The 19,592-nt window shown below is 47.1% G+C and overlaps 1 pseudogene; it reads right to left on the bottom strand.

Annotated features, from left to right (window-relative positions):
- Positions 1–477: 477 nt before the first annotated feature.
- Positions 478–5,675, bottom strand: LOC146183952 (uncharacterized; annotated as a pseudogene).
- Positions 5,676–19,592: the final 13,917 nt, after the last annotated feature.

Genomic DNA, 19,592 nt, shown 5'->3' with positions numbered 1-19,592 from the left:
CGCTCCGTGCAGGGTGCGGACAACCGCGTCGTCTGCTGCAGTGTCCGCCATATTTGAGCCCACTCGTTTCAGAACACTGGAGGTAAGCTTCTCTGCGCAGCGAAGGCCCCTTCACCATCGCGGCGAAACAGGTTTTGGAGGCAGAAATAGGGTGCAGCGCTGGGGACATCTATTGTTGCCGAACCCTTTCCTACAGGCTTCTGCCCTGTGTTGCTTTCACAATAAAGAGATTAGGGGCCGCTCTCCCAAGCCATTGCTGCGGTTACAATGCACCCTCCCCGGGCTGCATTCCTGAAGGAAATTTGAAACGCAGCTGTGCCAAGGTGCTCGCCTGGCCGTGCACACCATAACATAAAGGAATAAAAGTCGTTTGCGCTGCACCCAACTCTTCTCCCTCGGACAGTTCGCGTCGCAAATGTAAAGGTGTTTTTTTTTTATGCAGAAAAGCTGACTTACGGAGTTTTGTAAATTGTCTGGGACTCAGTGCGCTGACTCGCAAAAACAGAGTTTATCTCGTTCGCCGCAACGTATTAGTCAATATTAAATGCTGAGAATGATAAGGCTTATTAATGAAACATTTTACCCCCTCAGAATCAAATGGACGCAATCTGTAGGCCCTTGGACATTCGTAGTCGTTTGATCCTTGGCATCGCTTGTTTTTGTTTGTTAATTTGTGCAGGTAAAAAAAAAGAAACAATGCTGTGGTACAGGAGTTTGCACTGTAGCTGTAATATACAATGCAGCTGCATAATTCGTGCAGCTTTTTTTCATGTAAAGTAACCACTTTAACAAAGCATGGGATAATTTCGGCGCCTTCATACCTTCACCGAAAACATTAAGTGAACGCAAACTTGACTGTGAAAAATACTCTCATGAAAAGGCAAAAAAATAACATCTATCAACAGAGCCTATATTGGGAAAATGCGCGTGTCTCATCGACTGAGGAAGTTTTTCTTATATAGTGTGAAGAGTTAATGAGAAACGTAAGTGCATAAATTTCACTTACTTAGGAGTTGTAATAATGCAGTTTATTTATGTTGTAAATTATTAAAGCTACTGTCAAAAAATAGGAGACAAGCGAACTATGGTGAATTTGACATTTATACACAATATTTACAAATCTCTTCACGGCAAGCTGACGCCAGCACACGTTTTGCTTGCATGTCCATTGACTTTTTTTTCTTCCAGTTGTCGCAGGTGAATTCGCAGCCTCGTTCGAGCGTAGGTCGAGTATAACAACTTCTGAATGATTTCGTTGTGAACCTGGCATGTTTCAACATTAAACGGAACCATTTGTCTTAGGTATGTTATCACAGCCTGCACTGGAGATTTCATAGTTAGAAGGCTTTCCGCCCATTCTGTGATGCCCTTAAAATGCTCCTCGCACGACTTCAGCACTTTCATCACTTCAGGACTGGGGTAATGCAGGTTGTCGCCGTTTTCGAGGTACTCCTTCAGCCTTGTGAGATATGCATTTTCAGCGTCACTAGAACCGAGCAGAGTAGCTTTGCACTGCTCGCAATTATTTATGGCTTTCAGAATACCTTTAACGAGGAATCCGGCAATATGGAACAGAATGCTGCATTCAGTCGATGTTAGCGCTTCAATGAAAAGAACCTCCGAGTCATCGATTTCCTTTACCTCGGCTTCAGCGAGTTCACGTTTCCCGTTTGACAGAAGGTCAACCAGGTACTCAGAATCGTCAACACTGTAGCTGGTGGTAGACGGCGTGTGCAAAAATTGGCTTATGCACACAAGTTTCAGTGCGCATTTCATATCATAGGCGTCTGGGACAGGCTTCCTGAGACGAACCACAGAGAAAAGATTCTCAAGGCAATCTTGTAGCAGCCTGCTGGTGAGTAAGAAGCTGTAGCCCTCCGAGTTCAAAAGAATGTCTTGCAGGCGAAGCACGACCGTTGTGGAGATCAGAAGGCCCGCCTGCGATGGCTTCCACTGAGACGTGCTGCCCATGCTCATCCCTTGAAAGGTGTTTAGAGCCAGGTTTAGAGTTTCCAGAGCTCTATGATGCTTCGCCACATCGTGCAGACTTAGGGCAACAGATGGATGACGCGACGACATTAATGCGTACCATCTTGATACCAGCTCTAAAAACCAAGCTGTTGTTTCTGCCTCTATGTCCAGCACTTTTTCCTTGATGAGGTATCGGATTGCACTGGGAGCTTCTCTGAAAAATTGCACGGCAAGTCCGACTTTCATTTTCGTAAAATGTCCAGATGAGACATGGGCTTCAGAGAGCTTCGGTGCGAGCTTTAGCTCCCTTTCCTTGTCAAACTCCAGCACAGCATGCACATGATTCAGTTTCACTTCACGTGAGGGAAGATCGCACTGGCTGGCTGTTGCTTCACTTAATGTAAATGCATGAGATGTTATCAACTGACCTTTAATATTCTTCAAAACATGAGCAGCGTCTGCGTTGAAGAACAACTCCATATCATTGAGCGAAGGGTGTGGTATTGAGCAGGTTGTCTTCGAATTTCGGTGGCTAGAAAATCCCAGCTCACGCCACATCGCTCGATTTGAGGCGCCCATGTCGGACGTTACAACCCGAACTCTGAGGGAAATATCGGCGCAGAGTTGGACAACTTGCAGAACAATGTCCTTGAGCGTGCGGCCATCCACATGGCTTCCAGTGAAATGATAAGCTATCACCTGCTTCCATCGCTGGTTGAGACCTCCAACCATAAACACCAGAGCGTGATTAGCAGGCTCATCTGGCTTTTGTGGCAATGTCACTCCCCCATACACAATGTCTTCAGCGCGGTCAAGCTGAAACCCTCTGGCAATCTCCATCTCATCGATAAAGAGGACGCAGTCTTTTTCTACATCTTCCATGCCTTGTGCCTTCGCTTGGAGAAGTTCTACAACGTCTGTAAGAATTCCTGGTGAGAACTTGAGCCAGTGGAGGCGACGAGATAGAGTTCTTTCTGCCGGAAGTGGACAGCCGAGCTGTCTGAGAGTTCTGTAACCAGACTTCCCACAAGAAAACTTCAGTTGAAGCCCCTGTTTAATAGTCTGCGGCGACCAGATGCTTCCCTTGTTGCTTTTTCGGGAAAGTGCACGAACTTGATCTTTATTTAAAAATTTTATCCTTTTTTCAAAGTGCTCTACGGCGCTTTTTAGCTTTCGCACCTTCTTTCTAAGAGAGTTAATAGTCAAGTTGGCTTTTTTATGCACTTCTTGAAGTTGTCTGTGGTTCTTTCTCACATCTTCCAGTTGTTTTCTCAGTTGAGCGCAACAACTACTGGATGAATGTGCATCGCAGCCTTCATTTTGCTCTGTTTGTCCATCGCTAGGCTGATAGACAACCTCTTCACTTAAGTTCGTTCCCCCAGGCTCATCGCAATCCGCAAAAACGCCAGGTCCTTGTCCTGCACTGTTGAGTTTGATGTAGTTGGTAGAGCGGGTGTGCCTCTCTCCTTAGGAGCCTTTCTTTGGTGGTGGACCATAGCTGCACAAACAAAAGGAAATGCAAGAGCAGAAATGAGTGAAGTTCGTCAGAATTGCTCAGTGTCGGCAGTTATTTCATAGCTGCGCGAACCATAACCTAAAAGCGAAAATTTTAAGCTTGAAAAGTTCCAATTCCAATTCAATTCCAATTCCAATTTATTTCAACATCAATACCCACAGACACTGATGTCACGGACAGTGGGCAAAAAGCCACAAAAATAGGGCTTGGCAGCGCCCACTGACCGTCTTCTTGACAGCGACACAGCAGTGCAAATATACATTAGATATGAGCAAGACATGAAATCAATGAAAAGAACTTGTGCAAAAAAACTAGGCAGGTAACACTTTGCATACAAAAAATAATGATAGGAAAGTAACAATATCACCACACATCTGAACAAACAGTCAATAAATAAGTGCAAAAAACACAGAGGCGAACGCGTTGTAACTTGAAAAAAAAAAAATATATATATATATGTGTGCGTAATCAGTTAAGTAATTTCGGCAGTTGAAATCGCAGCATCTGGTCACCATATTTTGTGCGGTTACACGGAACCTCCCAAGTCTCGTGATAGCGAGTGTCCCGAACATTTCTGTTTAGTGTTAGACTCGATATAATTTCAAGAGTTTTGTTTTTCTTTCTGATACCTGTTTGATAACGCTTTCTGAGAGTATGGTGATAAAGTTCAGGAAGCGGCACTAATTTTAACTCCCTGAATAGTGGTTCGGAATGAGCAAGGTATGGGACATTCATGATCGCTCGAACAGCCTTCTTTTGTATTATATGTAACTGATTAATGTTTGATAAAGTGGTTGTCCCCCAGACTAAATAACAGTAGTTTATTATTGACATAAAAAGAGAGTTATATATAAAGCGTTTTACACATTAGGGAGGCAATGTCTCAATTTAGAAAGTACTCCGGATACTCTGGATATTTTCCTAATGATTGTATCTACTTGCAGATCCCAAGACGTGTGCTGTTCAAAGAGCACTCCCAAACATTTGGCAACAGGCACAATTTCAATGACAAAGTTTTAAAATTGCAATTGGTAATGCAATTGGTACTGCATTCAGAAGGCCAGATTTTAAGCGCTATTATTCTAACTCATGAGTCACAACAGTGATGCACATCATATTTGCCATCAATAATAAAATATAGTGCAACTTACGTCTGAACGAAAAAATGGTTGGAACAGCGTTTGACTTTAGCAGCTTCCTTCCATCCGCGCGGTGATTCTCGTAGCAGTTGTCTTCGAAATGGGCCTGCATAAGAAAATTAATTCAGGCGTCCAGTATGTAGTACAAACAGAAAGAAATGCCCCTTTTGAAAGATACACAAGTTCTGGCACTGCTCCAGCGATGTTAAGGAGTCGCGCACACTCGGCAGCTGCATTTATCAAATCCTAAAAGTCAGACTAATAATGGCTGCGCACAAGGGAAATAGCCGGCACTGCACAATAACTGCGCCAACGTTAGAAATGCCAGATAGAAGCAACAAGTTCTTAGCGAAGCTACTATATACGAAAGCTCACATTCACGGGAGTTTTACCAAAAGTAACTAATTCCTGGCTTCGTCAAACAGCCTTGGAACAAATAAAAACTCTACAAAACTATTGTCAAAGTTTCTGACGCTTCTGACGCATGTCTCTTGATGCGTTTGCTTTTAGGGCCATTTGAAAAATTAATCAAGAACCTGTCGGCTCTAAGCTAACCGACTACAAGCAAGCAGTCTGTTATTGCATAAATGCCGAGTGCTTCTGCAACGCTTCACTGTATATAACTAATATTACCGTTAGTTGTGTTTATTAGCCTGTGCACAGAAATACAAAATCCATGTCCACACCTGCGAGTTATGAAAATGATTTTCCGCCACTCATCTGCTGTATAATTCCTCCTTATATATGTTTCATAAAAGATGTAGTCACGTAGCGTGCGTAGTTACAGCCTTTCCAGGAACACTAACACAACTTCCAGCGCACATATTAAATGTAAACCTGCAGCGACAGACATAACTACAAAAAATCGCAACCGTCCAAATAATCACTGTACTTACATTGCATATGCGCGAAGAGTTTGCAGGCTGCCATTTGTCCCGCTTTATCTTCACCGTCCAGAGGAGCCTTCTTTTAGGGTCTCTTGGGAATGAAAACATTCTCCAGCCATTTCTGGAGTGGTTTGAGCACAGTGGCACGCAACAGCCAGGCATCTTACGAGTTTTGAAACCGAAGAAAACTGCGACCGGGCGGACGCGCGACCTCGCACGTGCAACCGGCCCGTGGGGAAGCGAGGAGTGGGCTCAAATATGGCTGCCCTCTTCCGCGGCGGCGGCACTGACCCTGTCAAAGGATGGCTCCACCCTGCACGGAGCGGCGGAGAGGGCGCGCGCATCGAGGCACCCTACTTATACGTTGGCCGATCCGAGTCGCGCCGGCTCTTTTGCACGCCGTCCGCCGCTGACCGCTGTCGGAAGTCGCGCTCGTTTCTTTTTGTGTTACAGCAACAGAGAAGTCTGTATGCGTACTCATGCCTCGTAAACAGAGTAATTGTTTTGTGCCAGGATGTACTACAGGCTACAAGTCGTGTAAAAAGAAACTGTCTTTGTTCGGGGTTCCGAAGGACCAGGCTGTGTTGGCGCAGTGGCGGCGAGCAATTCCACGTGCTGACAAGGAACTCGAAGAAAACTCCGCCGTGTGCGAGCTACACTTCGACGAGAGGTATATATCACGCCACTTTGAACCCACCGTGAACGGTGAAATTGTCCGGATTGACAGGGGTAGGCCTCTCTTGCTCCCGGGAGCTGTGCCTACACAGTTTCCTAATCTCCCGCATTACCTGTCAAAGAAGTTGCCTACAAGCAGGAAACGCCCAGCGAGGACTCTACTTTCAGCTCCACCTAGCAAGAAGAGTGCAGGAGACGAGCTTTCACCAGTGAGTGTTGAGACCGAAAGCCTCTCCAGCTCAGTTTTATTTGAGAACTTGGCCCTGCCGTCAGCTGCATGGGGAAAGCATACGTTAAGTGTTTCGCCTCTGACTGTGGCTTACAGCGTGTGTCGGACTGCAGTGGATAAGCGCATCTTGTTCGCAGAAAAGTTAGTTTTGTTTTCACGACAAGGGGGCAGTGTGACGCATGACGTTTTTGTCAAAGGAGTGCAGCAAAAGAATGTAGCGTGTGACGACCCTGCATCGCTCCTCGAAAGAGTGGACGCTATGAGCATTTGTCCGGGTGCAGGCACTATACACGAATTTCCATTCGCGCTTGGCAATAAGAAGATTGTTCTTTCAGATACGGCCATATCGAGCCAGAAATGCCAGGGCATCACCACTGAAGGCAAATCATGCATTCAGTGCAAGCATTTACGGAAAGCTCTTCTTAACCAAAGATCAAGAAAACGGTGCAGTCCGACTGGAGTAGCCCGAACTTCAAAGCGTAGAAGAGCACAAGCCCAAGCCACCCGTCGATTAAAAATCAAGGTAGCACTTTGCACTCAAACTATTGAGAAGCTGAAGAGCCAACGTGCAGAACTCGAAGAGGGCGTCCTCGCAGACCGGTTGAAAACGCTTCCACCAAAGCAAAGACTTGCTGTTATGCAATGTTATCAAGCCGCTCGCCGCAAGTCAACAAAAGGCATGCACTACAACCAGGACTGGTTGCTAGAATGCATCATAATGAGAATGAAAAGCCCGAGGCTCTATGAGCATATCAGGCGGGAAGGCATACTCATTCTCCCAAGCAGAAGCTGCTTAAAGGTCCACATGCGCAAGTACAGAAGTGGGTTCGGATTTAACCCTGCTATAATCACGGGGATCGCAAAGAGAACTAAATCTATGGATGCATTCAAGTGTCACGGTGGCCTCATCGTGGACGAAATGAAGCTGACGGAATGCTTGAACGTTTGTACAGGAGGGAAAGTGGAAGGTCTGGTCGATTTGGGAAAATTCACTTTGGAAAACGACAGACATCTTCTCTGCGATCACGGTCTCGTTATTATGTTTCAGCCTGTCACTGGTTCCTGGCACCAGATACTAGGAGTCTTTGCTTCCCGGGGCAACGTAAAGGCTCCGCTTTTGTCAAAAATTTTGATAGAAGCGGTTTTACTTGCTGAAAAGGCTGGGTTGAAGGTGGATTACATCACGGCGGATGGAGCATCATGAAACCGTTCAATGTGGCGTCTTTTTGGGATTTCCGGCTCCTCGACGTTCATCAAGCCATCTACACCACACCCTGTTGACGCAGCAAGACGCCTCTTCTTCATTTCCGATTTTCCGCATTTGGTAAAATGCGTTCGAAACGGCCTTCTCAAAGCAAGGTATAAAACACCTGAAGGTTCCGTATATATTGAACATATCAGAGCAGCACACAACGAGGATAAGTGTGCGCTTACTCTCAAAGTGATGCCAAAAATCACTGCTGCTCACGTGAACCCAAACAACTTTGAGAAGATGAAAGTGAACTTTGCTTTTCATCTCTTCAGTCCGCAAGTGCTTCGTGGCCTGTTCTTCTACCAGAAGCAAATTAAGGAGCAATGGGGTGATCCCGCACCAACGGAAGCCTTTGTTTTGCTGATGTGGAAGCTTATAAAGGCCATGACAGCACGCATACCATCTGAAGGATTAAAACCTGACTCTACAGCTGAGAAGCACATCAAGGATGTACTAAACTATTTAAACAGGTGGGAGGTTCATGCAAAAACTTCACCAGCAGGATTCCTTTCAGCAAGCACTGCCGAGGGGCTAAGAGTCACCCTTCAAGGCACACTTGATCTAATGAGGTATCTTCATGAGAAACTTGGCTTTAAGTACCTGCTGACGTGCCGACTGAGCCAAGACTGCCTAGAGAAATTGTTTGGAATAATAAGACAATTTTCTGGCTGCAACGATCATCCCACTGCTGCGCAGTTCTTGCTCACCGTGAACTGTCTAAGTTTTTACGGTTTGGTTAAAGCGCCGAGCAGCGGAAACTGTGAAGGGGGAGATTAGCTGAAGTTTCTCCTTAGTAGTGAAAATTCTAATCAAGAACTGGACGCATTGCTGGAAGGTGGGAAGATTGAAGAAGCTTCTGAGATTGTAAAGAAGTCCTTAAAGCGTTCTGACCATGAGTACCCTGAGAAGATGAGCGACTCACGGCTGGTATTTTTCATGGCAGGGTATGTTGCCCGCAAGACAATTCTAAAAACTGGGTGCAAGGAATGCAGTGATAAGCTGCTTGTTTCCGCTGACGACGCCAATGAACAGCTGGCCATGTTCACCAAGTTCTGTGACAATGGGGGCCTCATTTACCCTTCGGAAGAGCTATTCGCATTTGTCGATGCCCTCGAGACCACTTTTACGATGTGGTTCAGTTATAACGAGCTCCGCAGTGACAGCTTGGACGAGCTCGTTTCCTGCCTCCAAAACAACAATGTCACACTGGGCTGTGCACAACACGGCCCCAGCCTCAGCAACCAGATCAAAAAGTTCTTTCCAGTCACTCGTCTGCACTTTTACACGAAAGCCCTCAACAAGGAGAGAGCGTCTTCTCGTGAAAAGAAAAAGCACTTGAAGCTTAGGCGCGTCACTTAGCGAGCATCGAAGCCTGAGGATTGTATTGTGAGAAACTTTTCAAAGTTAACTTGCATTTCTGAGAAGCGCTCAATAAATAAAATGCTTACTTCAGAGAAACCACCGAAGAATTTTCTGTTTTGCGTTCAGTAACGCGTGAGCGGGAGAAAATCGGGCAAAGCAAGCTTCCGCCAACCTTCAAAGCGCGCTCAGTTCGGTTAACTTGGCACCTTGGAATTGCCAGTGGGTTAGCGTGATTACTCTATTGCTGTTTCCCGCCATGTTCCAAAGAAAATATCTGTTACGACGCATTCTTTTTGCGTTATCGCGTTTTGGACTGCGCATGCAGGGCTGGCGGCTGCGGCGGCGGCTGCTGGAGCTGACGTGATGATGATGATGATTTGAGGCTGCACCCTTTGTAACGGGTGGACACTATACTGCGTCCCAGCCAAAAAAAGAAAGAAAAAAAGGAAAGAGAGAGAGAGAGAGAGAGAAAAAAAAAGGAAGAGTTAATGGTGGACGAGTGTCCACCACATGCGGAGACGGGATTTTGTGACTGATGTAGCACTGTGTGAACGAGCGTCAGCGCCATCTGGTGGTTTCCTCTAAAGGTGCCACGCGCGAACGGGCGCGGTCGTCACACTTCCCAATTCTAGCCACTGTAGCCATAGTACAGTGCTCTAGACCATAGGGTGCGTTCCAATTCTTAGACGTCTAGTAAGACTGCTTCGTAGACGCCTACGTAGACGTCTACGGGTTCGCGTATTGGAACGCGTCTACCTGTCTACGCCTGGCGTCACCTCGCGGCATAAAGGTTGAACTAAAACGTTTGAATAACTATCATAACGCTGTTTTCTTTAAAGATTTACGACAATACAGGTGAAAATCCCCTTTTTAACGGTTTGCCGATTTTTTGCAGCAACAATATTATATTTGTAATCGCCATAACGTAGATATACTATTAATAGGTTAACTTGTAGCAGACCGACTTCTCACGCAATGAGCCCACTCACGAATTGACGGAAGAGAACGTTAGTTCGTTTTTCCTTTCTTTATTACTGATGCTGAAGTGTACATGCTTCTCAGATGTCTCATTCACACAGCTGTAAGAATGAAAACATGCAAAATACTGTAAACTTGAGGGGATTACGGACGAAACGTGATAACCGGCTACAGCAAACGAAAACTTTGTACCGTTATACCTGTTGTCCGCAGTCACTAGACGAGGAAACCAAAAACAACAACTCGTTTTAATAATGTACAGGCACAAAACAATCAATGCGCAACAAGTCGGCATAGTCAGGCGAGTTCGTTCTTCCCAGATTAACTGAAAATCCGCGGAACAGTTTGACACGGCTACTACAGCAAGGTAGAAACACACACGTGCGCCGTACAGCAGCCGTCCTGACTCCCGGCGAGGTGCCCAGAAAGCGACGAGTTCGTCGATAACATCAATATTGAAGAATCTCGTCGTCAAGTTAAAAAAGAAGAAGACCAACAGCATCCAACGCACGCTTTCCTCTCAGTGCGCGGTACAAGAATCTGCACTGCTATGAATCTTACGACCATAAAGACAGCTAAATTAGCCTCTAGCAAGCGCATACATTGACGTAACAACTCACGTTTGAAAGATCGTTCATATGCATACTCCGGCGTTCGCAAATAGCACAACCACCGTACAGCGACTGCAACCACCGCACGCACGACTCGCTCAGCGCGAAACGCGCTCTGTCCGCCATGTTTAGACAGCAAAGTAGTCTGCATCGATGTTGACTTCGGCGAAGCCGTCTACGCGAGACTGCTTCGCGAGAATTGGAACGCGTCCCAAGATGGCGGCTGCTCGCGTAGCCGTCTAAGTAGACGTCTACGAGGGGGAACGCACCCATAGTCTCATTAGCATAATTCGGGCACCTCGCCACTAGGCGAAATTATGGCGGCCAAACGTCAGCATTTTCGGTAATGGTGGCACATCAGTTACGTCATGACGCGTCAATTTGACGTAATCTAAATATGCTTGCGTATCACGTGTTTCACGTGACGTAGCTCCAGCCAATCAAATTTGAGCATCCGCTCCTTCCCAGTATGCCATTATTTTCATCACATTGGTTATTCGAGCGTAAGTGTTCTCCAAACCACCATCAGTAACTTTGCTTCGACTTCAAAATCATTTGTATTTGTCATCCAGGCAACAAGGATAGCTCCGGTTGAAATCAATTTTCACGGCTACGTCATTTTGACGTAACTGCCAAAAGTGCTTGCCTCAACTGATGGTTTCGCGCCACAAGTTTGAAGCACGTGACTCTTTTCAGAGCCAATCAGAAAGACAATATGGCGCCGCCAGGGGAAGGCGAATGTCGAGGATCGGGCCCCGGTATTCTCTAAACCCATTGTTTCCTTCCTCCATCTCTAAACCCCAGAACCACAGAGTTTCAGGAACAGTGACCATGGTAGAAGAACAAATGGTAGCGTAACTCCCATAGAAGCCTGCGTGTCGACTCTGAGCGAGGCTTCTAGGGTGCCTCGAGGCACCCTAGAGGTCTAGAGGCTTCAGTTTCCCGGCGCCCCCTGCGAACTATGAGGCACAACAAACACGTGACGTTGCTTGTGACGTCACAGTGACGTACTTTTGGCGGGGAATTTGTCTTTTTACTTATGAACGAAACACAAGGCCAACGACGACGGAGGCAGAACGATGCTCGGATAAGGCAGAAAAATGGACACCGTAACTGTTTAGCCAACTTTACTTGACATGGATTGCTACTGTCAAGTTTTACGTTAACTGAAATGTTACGGCATCTTTAACCACCTTATCATAGCATCGTTCTGCCTCCGTCGTCGTTAGCCTAGTCTTTCGTCGCGCGTCATGTAAACGCATTCTGGGGCTTATTTTTCGGGCACGTTTGTGAACAAGGGCCTTCAAGTGAATTCGGCAAGCACATGGATAGAATCACCGTGGCTTGATGCATTTCACTAAGGGAATAAATGAGTGAAGCTGTGCTGCATAGAAAGCTAGGCTTTATTAATTCCCGATTACTTACATGGACGCTTCACGACAATGAAATCTTTAAGTTTAGGAAAACGACCACCGCTCATTCGTCACGGTCTTCATGAAATCCTCGTGATAACAAAATGACCTGAGCGTAGGTCTCCAAACGAGACGCGGTGAGATTATAAAAGGGTAAAATATCTTGCTAACAAAGTACATATCAGTGTCAAAGAACAACAAAAACAAACGAACGGAATAACTAACACTAGCGCTAGAACGCCAACCTGTAAGAGCTTAGGTAAGCAATTCAAATTGGGATTGCTAGTATATAGAAGTTAATGCGTCTGAAAAGTGAAAATATCTACGATATAGCTTCGCTCCAATAAATCTCGCCCTATTCATGATTCCCATATTTTACTCACACTTCATTTGCCACTGAAAGGAGTCAATGTGAGGTTACAAATTTACAACTTAAGCATGTAACATGTTCATGAGAAAGATCCCATTGACAATAGGAACATCACTGTAATAACAGCTAAAGCACGTTCAGCGAACGTTGGTGCGGTAATACGACGCAGTAAGCAAAACACGCAGCAAAGGGAGCGGAACGGAAGGCTTTGAGCAATGCGACACGCGTCTTGGGGGCAATAAAATCTCACCTTCACTGCTCAATTAAAACATGCAGCGATACGCCGCTCATGCAGACGTGTATCCGTAAAACAAGCCACCACTTTTGCGACGTGCCTGGGAGGCCGAGCCGAGATGCTGCAGATCTCAGAAGACATCGTTCACCCCCGCAACAGGAAACGCACCCGCGCGGTGCTTGCCCTCGACCTGGAAAAAGCATTCGACAATGTACACCATTCGGCCATTTTGGACGCTCTGTCATCCCTACATGTCGGCCATCGTATTCATCAATACATCTCAGCCTTTATTCGCCAGCGCACAGCTGAAATCACATTTGGCTCCCTCTGCTCCCCTGTCTTTACCCTTGGTAACCGAGGCACGCCTCAGGGATCTGTGCTCTCTCCGCTTCTGTTTAATATTACTCTCATCCCAATGACAAAGGCTCTGTCAGCCATTCCCGGCCTGTCGCACTCTCTATATGCTGACGACATCACCCTGTGGACCTCCACAGGTAATGTGGGAACCATTGAAGAGAGACTGCAGGCTGGCGCAGATGTGGTGACCTCTCATGCTCAGAGGGTCGGTCTTGCATGCTCACCCACCAAATCTGAACTTTTGGTCCTTCACCCGCCTAGAGCGAGAATAGACAAAGCTCCCCCACCTAGAATCGAGGTCACTATTCGCGCCGTCCGAATCCCGGAGGTGGAGAGAGTTCGCATCCTGGGGATGATTCTTCAGAACAATGGCAAGAACACTGCCACGATCACCAAGCTCAGTGTTACCGTTCAACAAACAGCCCGCCTGATTAGACGAATCGCTAATAAACACAGTGGCATGCGGGAACACGACCTCCGTCGCCTGATCCAGGCTTTCGTTCTTAGTCGGGTAGTCTATTCATTACCATACCTCTTCCTCTCTCGAGTAGAGGAGAACAAGGTCAACTGCCTTATCCGCCAGGCGTACAAGACGGCCCTCAACCTTCCCCGCCACACGTCGAATGAACGTCTTCTTAAGATGGGCGTACACAATACCCTCGACGAACTCATCGAGGCTCATCGGTCTGCCCAACTTGATCGGCTCTCCTCCACCTTAGCCGGCCGTCACATTCTTGACGCTATCGGTCTACGTCCCCCTGGATATTACGCCCACACCTTCTCCCTCCCACGCCACACACGACAACTCCTTACCATTAACCCCTACCCAAGAACATGCACCCCGAACATCACGTGGCTCGTCGTGCTGCTCGGGCTGCCGCCCTACACAAACACTATGGCACAGAGCCGGAGACCGTCTACGTCGATGCTGCCTCTTACACATCTCCCGCCTTCGCCCTAGCTGTAGTGTCAAACTCCTCCACCCTTCTTACCGCAGGTACTGTCATCACTTCCACTTCCGCGGAAGCGGAGGAGGCGGCTGTAGCCTTAGCAATCTCTACTACATCGGCGACCCTCATTTTTACTGATTCGAAGACAGCCATCCGAAACTTTGCGAAAGGACGTGTTTCCGAACCCGCGTTCCGGCTTCTCAGCCAATCTCCCGTTCCTATCCGACCTATTCAGCTTCTCTGGGTCCCAGCCCATGCCGGCCACCCAGGTAACGAGGCGGCTCATTCTTTTGCTCGAGGTTTCGTCAGCCGAGCAGGAGCCGCCGACACCTGGGGTGACGCTCGAGATCGTATGGTCACATACCACGAGATCACTGTGCACTACCGCGAACAACGTCTTGCCTATCCACCTCCACACAAGTCTCTCACTAAATTGCAGCAGGTGACGTGGCGCCAGCTACAATCCCGCACTTTCCTCTCCCCTGCCTACCTCGCCCTTGTTCACCCGGGACTGTTCACGCCAGAATGCACCCTCTGTGGTGCTCCAAAAGCGGATTTTGCTCACATTCTTTATTCTTGCCCTGAGCATCTTCCACCTGCCGAATGGCAACTCACAAACCTCGAGCGATGGGAGGCTGCGGTGTCCAGTTCTGAGCCGGTTGCCCAACGGCAGCTGGTGGACTGGGCTTTGGAAGTCGCCGGGAAACGTCACCTTCCGGCCACGACACGCACCCAAGAGCCATTCCATCCCTAGGATGTCACAGCTAAGGCTCATCTTAATAAAGTTTGTCACCACCACCACCGCCGAGCTGTGACGCAGCATTGTCCCATCGTCCGGAAATGCGCACATGCAGCGGCAATCAGTTTCTCATCGAGCACAGACAGTCTTCGCCTTGCTGTAAAGCTCTACCACAACCAGCAGAATGAAATACTGGCTGTTTGTTACAGATAACCCACTCTGTACGCAGCACGCAATGATGAACGTTGAACCGGGGCCGATGACGCACCCATCCCGCGGATGAAAAAAGCTTTGGTCTGAGCCATATTTGAGCTTGAGCCTCTGAGCTTTGGGCAACTACGCAGCGGATAATAAGTGGCTGAGAGAGGCCGTTAGAAACAAGTTAAAAAACTATTAAAAATGTGACACGTTTTTTCTTACGCAAGAAACAAAAACTGCATTCATTCCTGAGCGTGAATATATAGTTCTTTGGAGTTCTGGCAGATCATATTTTCTGTGCGCTAGTAATTTGCCTCACAGTTCGCAGGAGCCCTCATCATCGAGTTGATGCCGCTGGCAGTAGGCAGCTGCACGCATTTTCTTCCAAGTTGCGCGACCAGTTGTACATTGACCTTGTTTTAGCTGTTATTACAGTGATGTTCAATGGGATCTTTCTCATGGACATGTTAAATGCTTAAGTTGTAAATTTGTAACCTCACATTGACTCCTCTCAGTGGCAAATGAAGTGCGAGTAAAATAATGGAATGGTGAACAGGGCGAGATTTATTGGAGCGAAGCTATATCGTAGATATTTTCACTTCTCAGACGCATTAACTTCTAAATACTAGCAATCCCAATTTGAATTGCTTACCTAAGCTCTTACAGGTTGGCGTTCTAGCGGTAGCGTTAGTTATTCCGTTCGTTTGTTTTTTGGTCTTCGACACTGATATGTACTTTGTTTGTTAGCAAGATCTTTTACCCTTTTATAATCTCACCGCTTCTCGTTTGGAGACCTACGCTCAGGTCATTTTGTTATCCCGAGGATTTCATGAAGACCGTGACGAATGAGCGGTGGTCGCTTTCCTACATTTAAAGATTTCATTGTCGTGAAGCGTCAATGTAAGTAATCGTGAATTAATAAAGCCTGGCTTTCTATGCAGCACAGCTTCACTCATTTATGCCCTTAGTGAAATGCCTCAAGCCATGTGATTCTATCCATGTGCTTGCCGAATTCACTTGAAGGCCCTTGTTCATAAACGTGCCCGAATAAATAAGCCCCAGAATGCGTTTACATGACGCGCGACGAAAGACTAGGCTAACGACGACGGAGGCAGAACGATGCTATGATAAGGTGGTTAAAGATGCCGTAACATTTCAGTTAACGTAAAACTTGACAGTATAAATCCATGTCAAGTAAAGTTGGCTGAGCAGTTACGGTGTCCATTTTCTGCCTTATCCGAGCATCGTTCTGCCTGCGTCATTGTTGGCCTTGTTTTTCGTTCATAAGTAAAAAGACAACCAATTTCCCCGCTAAAAGTACGTCACTGTGACATCACATGCAACGTCACGTATTTGTTCTGCCTCACAGTTCGCAGGGGGCGCCGGGAAACTAAAGCCTCGGAACGGAGGATACAAGACAGTAACCTAGTTTTTAACCTGTCATATAGAGTAGGTGGAACGGCGGTAGAGTAGCGCCTCCCCGGTTTGATGTATGCAGACGATATTGTGCTGCTAGCTGAGAGCCTGGAAGAATTGCAAACTCTAGTTAAGTATTGCGGAGACGAATGGGACGCTCTAGGCTTCAGTTGCAGCGCCGTTAAGTCGGGTCTGATGATTTTCAACGGCTCAGCTGATCAGGGTCTTAAAATACAAGGCCTTGAAATATCTAGAGTAGCAGAATATAAATATCTGGGGGTATGGGTAAACGAAGGATTGGCATACATTGGAAAGCATGAGCAATCACTTAAAGGGAAGCTGAAGCGGTTTTCAAATTGCATGAAATGCTGTGGTTGGGAAGAAGAGACCTCGAAAATCATATGTGTAAATTTTTTCTCGATTCTGTCCGTTAGAACAGCCGCAATCGCCTTTTAAAAACCCGCCGCGGACACGCCCCCGTCGCCTCCGGAAGCGCCGGGTTGGGGGATGGCAAAATTGGAGAGCTTGCGGAAGTGACGCCATTCACGGGGAGCCGGCCGGCCGTCCTGCCCGTCCCGCATTGCTTGCTCCGCTGCGTCTCGCGCTTTGGCGTGGCGAACGACGATTCAACGTAATCCTTTGCTAGTGCCGTTTGTTTTTTCTAGTTCGAGCGTTCTGTGTGGAGTGGGTGTAGCGACAAATGGCCATCATGCCGTCGTTCTGCGCAGCATTTGGCTGCGCGAACACTGGCGGCCGGGACGATGTGGTTGTTCACACGTTTCCAAAGGACAAGAAACTTTCAGCGAGGTGGGTCTCTGCCGTGAAGAGGAAAAATTTCGTACCTACGAAATCAACTGTGTTGTGCTCGAACCATTTCCGTGACAGTGACTATTATCGGAGCTTGTGAACGATGCGGGCACTCGGAATTCCAATTAAATCAGCGCGACTGAAGCCCGGAGTCGTTCCGTCAGTGTTCCCGTATAACTATAACGCCTTGCCACCTCCAAGAGCGGCCTTCGCCAAAAGAAAGCGGCGGGTGGTAAGTGTTTAAGGTACGCTTGTGCATGTCCGTGGTTTGCTTGTGTGGTTCAACGTTCCGCGAACTGACTAGAGCTATGTGAAGGACATAGTGGCGAAGGGCTCAGGAAATATTTCTCCTGCCCGAATCTCCATACATCGTATATTACACAGGCGCCTTGCATCTCCCAAAACTGGATTGCGGCTGCTGTGGCGGGGCCAAATCCCTCTGCCTCGAAATCAGCGTCCTAGCAATCGGCACCCTAGGGCCATAACTGTATAGTGGATCGTGTGAACATCCTGTGCGCCGCAGCGACCTGTCGGCGGCACGAGGCCCACCAGTTAATAAGGTGTGACTCGGCAGCCCGTCTGTTTCCTTTCGATGACATTCGCCAAAACAACCACTGAGCCACCGCAGTGGGACAGTATCTGTTTTTTTTAATTGCGTGCTATCAGCGTTGTAGTACGCGGGGGTATATCTGTACAGCATAAAACTGAGACCTTTGGTCGGAGTTTCGGATTCTCTCTCATTCACTCTCTGAACATATATCTGTCAAAATGCACCATATTGGTGCAGTGGCAGTTTTCTGTGCTCGTTAGTAAAGTTGCACTCACGCTTGTGCTGTTAATCAGTATAAATCTGACTTCTTTTGAACAGATTCTTGCAACTACATCTTTCACAATGCAAAAGAACAGAGTGCAGGGAAGAGCACGTCTCAGGATAGCAAATTCCTTGAGGCTCCTAATCTTTGGATGTGGTCTAAGGCACTGTGGTTATTGATACTAAAGAAAGAAAATGCTTTTGTCAGTGTTTTTATGAATTTTTATGTATTTCTTCATAGTATGCTGGCATTTGTGTTGTGCATATTTCATATTCTTTCAGGTCCTCGCAGAAATGCTCGAGAACACGCCTCCTGAAGAAGAAGCTACCACTTCACCCCCTTCGCCATGCGAAGAGAATGTAAAAATCAGGGTTACAGAGGCACAGGTTGTCTCAAAGGAAACTGCTGACAAAAGCCTGCAAGTTGTGGTGCGGCCGCCAACAGTTTGCAATACATCCCAAGCAGATATAAAACCCAGTAGTAATAATAGTTCGTAGTAATAAAAGGCCTTCGGATGTAAGTAGGCACCGTGCTCTAAATAAATGAAAAACAAATGTTTTACCTCGCGTGACTCGTGTAAGCATGCCGGCGTTTTGAATTCGATATTACAGGTGTCTGGTGTTTCGGCTGTTATGCAGCAGCCAGTAAGCAACAGCGTTTCGACGTGATTTACTTTATTACCACTTGCACATCTACCTCGCAAAGATATGTAAAAACAAGCACCTACGCAAAACATACCTACCAGAGGAGATTTCCAACCCGTGAAAATGTCGTGGCGTCACTTTCTCCATCGGCGCACTCCGCGGCATCGTTGGTTCCGCCGTTTTCTGCAGCCGCTGATGGCTCGACATATATGGCGAGAGTCCAAACTGTTCACTACTGCCCGCACTATCCATAATTTTCAAGACTAGGCCTTCCAGCCAACTGAAGCAACGCGCTAGCAGCGCACTACGCAGCAGCGCCGTCGGTGCAGACCGGAGACCCGCGGGACACCCGTCGATGACGTCACGACGGTCCCGACCACTTACAGGCGACAGTGGCGTTCGCTCGGCGCCCTGAGGCGCTGGCGCGCGTTTTCTTCTAAAAAACAGCTGTTTGCGTTTATTTAAGCCATTTTTTAAAGCGATATTCTTGTTCAGTGGACCAAAAACAACTAAATGCTGCCAAAAACTCAATTTTTTCGAAAAGTGCTTCAGCTTCCCTTTAAGGCCAAAGGGCGAAGGAATGCCGGGATAATGAAGCATAAGGCATTGTGGGGATACAATAGGTATGAGGTTTTGAGGGGTATTTGGAAAGGAATTATGGTGCCCGGACTTACTTTCGGAAATGCGGTTTTGTGCCTAAAATCAGAGGTACAGTCGACATTAGAAACAAATCAGAGATCCGTTGGACGATTAGCACTAGGTGCCCACGGCAAAACTACAAATGAGGCGGTACAGGGAGATATGGGCTGGGCATCTTTCGAAGTACGGGAAGCTCAGAGTAAAATATTATATGAGGAACGCCTGAGGAAATTGGACAGTAACAGATGGGCAGCTAAAGTATTTAAATACCTGTACCTAAAAAGCGTTGACTCACAATGGAGGAAAAGAACTAGGAAACTAACTAGTAAGTATGCTAGTAACAAGGATGGAGAAATAAACAGCATTAAGCAACAGGTGAAAAACACACAAGGT

The sequence above is a fragment of the Amblyomma maculatum genome, chromosome 7 (genome assembly GCF_055883805.1).
Source record: "Amblyomma maculatum isolate TAMU_Amacu chromosome 7, ASM5588380v1, whole genome shotgun sequence".
NCBI classification, from domain to species: domain Eukaryota; kingdom Metazoa; phylum Arthropoda; class Arachnida; order Ixodida; family Ixodidae; genus Amblyomma; species Amblyomma maculatum.
This window is presented reverse-complemented; position numbering and strand designations above follow the sequence as displayed.